The sequence below is a fragment of the Triticum dicoccoides genome, chromosome 4B (genome assembly GCF_002162155.2).
Source record: "Triticum dicoccoides isolate Atlit2015 ecotype Zavitan chromosome 4B, WEW_v2.0, whole genome shotgun sequence".
Lineage (NCBI taxonomy): Eukaryota > Viridiplantae > Streptophyta > Magnoliopsida > Poales > Poaceae > Triticum > Triticum dicoccoides.
Window position 1 is genome coordinate 427,415,148 of NC_041387.1, and position 6,254 is coordinate 427,421,401.

The window sequence follows — 6,254 nt, forward strand, 5'->3', positions numbered from 1 at the left end:
TGCTGTTTTTATATTTTCAGATTACAAAAACCTATATCTACCATCCATATTGCACTTGTATCACCATCTCTTCGCCGAACTAGTGCACCTATACAATTTACCATTGTATTGGGTGTGTTGGGGACACAAGAGACTCTTTGTTATTTGGTTGCAGGGTTGCTTGAGAGAGACCATCTTCATCCTATGCCTCCCACAGATTGATAAACCTTAGGTCATCCACTTGAGGGAAATTTGCTACTGTCCTACAAACCTCTGCACTTGGTGGCCCAACAACGTCTACAAGAAGAAGGTTGCATATTAGACATCAATCTCTTTTCTGGCGCCGTTGCCGGGGAGGTTAGTGCTTGAAGGTATATCTTTAGATCTTGCAATCGGATCTTTTTGTTTCTTGTTTTATCACTAGTTTAGTCTATAAAAGAAAATTACAAAAAAATGGAATTGAGGGTGCCTCATATGCTTCGTCTTTTTAATGTCTTCCGTGAAAATAAGGATTCCGAAAATTGTGCTCAAGTACTAGAAGAAGAATTACATAGAATGCTTGGCATAAAATATGTGAATGATGAGCATGATTGCAATGTTGTTAGTATGAATTCTTTGAATACCCATGATGCTAATGATATGCAAAGCCACAAGCTTGGGGATGCTATGTTTGATGAATATGATATTTTTTGAACCCCAAGTTTTGATGAGCAAATTTATTACAAGGAAAGCATGCCTCCTATTTATGATGATTATTGTGATGATACGTATGCCATAAAGAATAAACATAACCATGAAACTTGTCATCATGATTTTAATTTTCAATTGGGTTATGCTTCACATGATAGTTATTTTGTTGTGTTTGCTCCCACTACTATTCATGAGAAGAAATTTGCTTATGTGGAGAGTAGTAAAATTTATATGCTTGTTCATCGTCAAAATAATGCTTTATGTGATGGTTATATTGTTGAATTCATTCATGATGCTACTGAAAATTATTATGAGGGAGGAACATATGCTTGTAGGAATTGCAATAATATCAAGTTCCCTCTCTATGTGTTGAAAATCTTGAAGCTATGCTTGTTTTACCTTCCTATGCTCGTTGATTCTTGTTCTCATAAGTTGTTTGCTCACAAAATCCCTATGCATAGGAAGTGGGTTAGGCTTAAATGTGCTATTCATATGCTTCATGATGCTCTCTTTATGTTTCAATTCTTATCTTTTATGTGAGTATCATTGTCATCATCATGCCTAGCTAGAAAGACATTAAAGGAAAGTGCTTGTTGGGAGACAACCCAATATTTACCCTTACTGTTTTTGTGCGTCCGCATGATTATGATACTATAGTAATCATGTTTTATAGCTTTTGTTTCAATAAAGTGCCAAGTAAGACCTTTAGGATAGCTTACGGTGATAGTTGTGTTGATCCTGCTGAAAATCACAAACTTTTGCGCCCAGTAAATTAGTTTTGATAATTTACAGAGAGATGATTTTGATATGATTCGTTTTGCTCTGGATTGGTACAAAAATTTCTCAGGTTTTCCTAATTTGGTAGGATTTTTGGAGTTACCAAAGTATTCGTAGAGTTACATATTACTACAGACTGTTCTGTTTCTGGCAGATTCTGTTTTCTATGTGTTGTTTGCTTATTTTGATGAATCTATGAGTAATATCGAAGGGTATGAACCATAAAGAAGTTGGAATACAGAAGATATTACACCAATATGAATTTAGAATGAGTTCATAATAGTACCTAAGTGGTGATTTATTTTCTTATACTAACGGAGCTTACGAGTTTTTTGTTAAGTTTTGTGTTGTGAAGTTTTCAAGTTTTGGGTAAAGATTCGATGGACTATGGAATAAAGAGTGGAAAGAGCCTAAGCTTGGGGATTCCCAAGGCACCCCAAGGTAATATTCAATAACAACCGAGAGCCTAAGCTTGGGGATGCCCCGGATGGCATCCCCTCTTTCGTCTTCATTCATCGGTAACTTTACTTGGAGCTATATTTTTATTCACCACATGATATGTGTTTTGCTTGTAGCATCATTTTATTTTATTTTGTTTTGCTTTCTGTTTGAATAATATCCCAGGATCTGAAATTCTTAAATGTTATAGAGTCTTCACATAGTTGCATAATTATTCGACTAGTCATTGATCTTCACTTATATATTTCGGAGTAGTTTGTCATTTGCTCTAGTGTTTCACTTATATCTTTTTAGAGCACGGTGGTGATTTTACTTTGACTAAATAGATGAACTCTCATGCTTCACTTATATTATTTTGAGAGTCTTTAAACAGCATGATAATTTGCTTTGGTTATTAATTTAGTCCTAATATAATGGGCATCCAAGTGGGATATAATAAAAACTTTCATATAAAGTGCATTGAATACTATGAGAAGTTTGATTCCTTATGATTGTTTTGAGATATGAGGATGGTGATATTAGAGTCATGTTAGTGGAGTAGTTGTGAATTTGAGAGATACTTGTGTTAAAATTTGCGATTCACATAGCATGCACGTATGGTGAACCGTTATGTGATGAAGTTGGAGCATGATTTATTTATTGATTGTCTTCCTTATGAGTGGAGGTCGGGATCGCGCGATGGTTAACTCCTACCAACCCTTCCCCTAGGAGCATGCGCGTAGTGCTTGGTTTGATGACTTGTAGATTTTTGTAATAAGTATGTGAGTTTTGTATGACTAATGTTGAGTCCATGGATTATACGCACTCTCACCCTTCCACCATTGCTAGCCTCTCTTGTACCGTACAACTTTCGCCGGTACCATACACCCACCATATACTTTCCTCAAAACAGCCACCATACCTACCTATTATGGCATTTTCATAGCCTTCCGAGATATATTGCCATGCAACCTTCCACCGTTCCATTATTATGACACGCTCCATCATTGTCATATTGCTTTGCATGATCATGTAGTTGACATTGTATTTGTGGCAAAGCCACCATTCATAATTCTTACATACGTGTCACTCTTGAATCATTGCACATCCTGGTACACCGCCAAATACATTCACATAGAGTCATATTTTGTTCTAAGCATTGAGTTGTAAGTAAATAAAAGTGTGATGATCTTCATTATTCGAGCATTGTCCCAGTGAGGAAAGGATGATGGAGACTATGATTCCCCCACAAGTCGGGATGAGACTCTGGACGAAAAATAAAAAAAGGAAAGAAAAAAAGGCCAAAAAAGAGAAAAGCCCAAATAAAAAGAAACAAAAAAAGGAGAGAAAAAGAGAGAAGGGGCAATGCTACTATCTTTTTACCACACTTGTGCTTCAAAGTAGCACCATGATCTTCATGATAGAGAGTCTCCTATGTTGTCACTTTCATATACTAGTGGGAATTTTCATTATAAGAACTTGGCTTGTATATTCCAATGATGGGCTTCCTCAAAATGCCTTAGGTCTTCGTGAGCGAGCAAGTTGGATGCACACCCACTTAGTTTCTTTTTGAGCTTTCATACACTTATAGCTCTAGTGCATTCGTTGCATGGCAATTCCTACTCACTCACATTGATATCTATTGATGGACATCTCCATAGCCCGTTGATACGCCTAGTTGATGTGAGACTATCTTCTCCTTTTTGTCTTCTCCACAACCACCATTCTATTCCACCTATAGTGCTATGTCCATGGCTCACGCTCATGTATTGCGTGAAAGTTGAAAAAGTTTGAGAATACTAAAGTATGAAACAATTGCTTGGCTGAAACCGGGGTTGTGCATGATTTAAATATTTTGTGTGATGAAGATAGAGCATAGCCAGACTATATGATTTTGTAGGGATAGCTTTCTTTGGTCATGTTATTCTGAGAAGACATGATTGCTTTGTTAGTAAGCTTGAAGTATTATTGTTCTTATGTCAATATTAAACTTTTGTTTTGAATCTTACGGATCTGAACATTCATGCCACAATAAAGAAGATTACATTGATAAATATGTTAGGTAGAATTCCACATCAAAAATTCTATTTTTATCATTTACCTACTCGAGGACGAGTAGGAATTAAGCTTGGGGATGCTTGATACGTCTCCAATGTATCTATAATTTTTGATTGTTCCATGCTATTATGTTATCAATCTTGGATGTTTTATATGCATTTATATGCTGTTTTATATGTTTTTTGGGACTAACCTATTAACCCATAGCCCAGTACGCATGTTCAGCTCCTACGAGCACACGACTGAGGTAATAGAGGGCATTTTTGTTTTTCCTTGTTTTTGAGTATGGCAGAAAAAGAAAATCAAACAGAGTCCAATTGACCTGAAATTTCACGGAGATTATTTTTGGACGAGAAGAAGCGCATGGAGTACTGGAGATGGGCCAGATGATTCCCGAGGCACCCACGAGGGTGGGGGGTGCGCCCTACCCCCTGGACGCGCCCCTACCTCGTGGCCGCCTCGGAGACCCCCCTGACTTGTTCCCAACGCCAACACCTCTTATATATACCCAAACTTCCAAAACATAACCTAGATCGGGAGTTCCGCCGCCGCAAGCCTCTGTAGCCACCAAAAACCAATCGGGACCCTGTTCTGGCACCCTATCGGAGGGGGGATCCCTCACCTGTGGCCATCTTCATCATCCCAACGCTCTCCATGACGAGGAGGGAGTAGTTCACCCTCGGGGCTGAGGGTATGTACCAGTAGCTATGTGTTTGATCTCTCTCTCTCTCTCTCTCTCTCTCGTGGTCTTGATTTGGCACAATCTTGATGTATCGCAAGCTTTGCTATTATAGTTGGATCTTATTTTCTCCCTCTCCACTCTCTTGTAATGGATTGAGTTTTCCCTTTGAAGTTATCTTATCGGATTGAGTCTTTAAGGATTTGAGAACACTTGATGTATGTCTTGCATGTGCTTATCTGTGGTGACAATGGGATATTCACGTGATCTACTTGATGTATGTTTTGGTGATCAACTTGCGGATTCAGTGACCTTGTGAACTTATGCATAGGGGTTGGTACACGTTTTCGTCTTGACTCTCCGCTAGAAACTTTGGGGCACTTTTTGAAGTTCTTTGTGTTGGTTGAATAGATGAATCTGAGATTGTGTCATCATATCATATAATCATACCCACGGATACTTGCGGTGACATTGAAGTATCTAGGTGACATTAGGGTTTTGGTTGATTTGTGTCTTAAGGTGATATTCTAGTACGAACTCTAGGATAGATCAAACGGAAAGAATAGCTTCGTGTTATTTTACTATGGACTCTTGAATAGATCAATCAGAAAGGATAACTTTGAGGTGGTTTCGTACCCTACAATAATCTCTTCATTTGTTCTCCGCTATTAGTGACTTCAGAGTGACTCTTTGTTGCATGTTGAGAGATTGTTATATGATCCAATTATGTTATTATTGTTGAGAGAACTTGCACTAGTGAAAGTATGAACCTTAGGCCTTGTTTCCTAGCATTGCAATACCGTTTACGCTCACTTTTACCACTTGCTACCTTGCTGTTTTTATAATTTTAGATTACAAAATCCTATATCTACTATCCATATTGCACTTGTATCACCATCTTTTCGTCGAACTAGTGCACCTATACAATTTACCATTGTATTGGGTGTGTTGGGGACACAAGAGACTCTTTGTTATTTGGTTGCAGGGTAGCTTGAGAGAGGCCATCTTCATCTTACGCCTCCCACGGATTGATAAACCTTAGGTCATCCACTTGAGGGAAATTTGCTACTGTCCTACAAACCTTTGCACTTGGAGGCCCAACAACATCTACAAGAAGGTTGCGTAGTAGACATCACATGCCACTTCAGAGACGTGCGTTGCATGTGCACGCTTACTAGTTAGTCACAAACCAAACAACCTCATAATTTTGGTTACGGGAAAGATAACACCTATTTAAACAACAAACCTTCTTGCCCCAAAAAAGAAATGCAACACATGGTGCATATACTTTTGGTGTATTTTTGTTACGGGCGTCACTTTCTCGTTTCCGGTGAGTCTAGCTGGGTTGGGCCTGGATAGGTGAATACAGGGTAAAAACCGAATGCGGCGTTTCTGCTCCCGAGCTCATCTGCACCCCCAACGAAAGAAATCAAAATAAATACTAAAAAAATTCAAAAAATTCCATTTTTTGTGGTAGACAAGTTTATGCGCGAGGTGCCCTCCAAGTTTCATCTCATTTGAACATCTGAGCAACTCTCACCAAAAAAGACAAATTCAGGGTCTGTAAAAAAGTTTATTGTTCACATACTGTTCTGACCCGATTTGTTTTTTTGCTGAGAGCTGCTCAGATGTC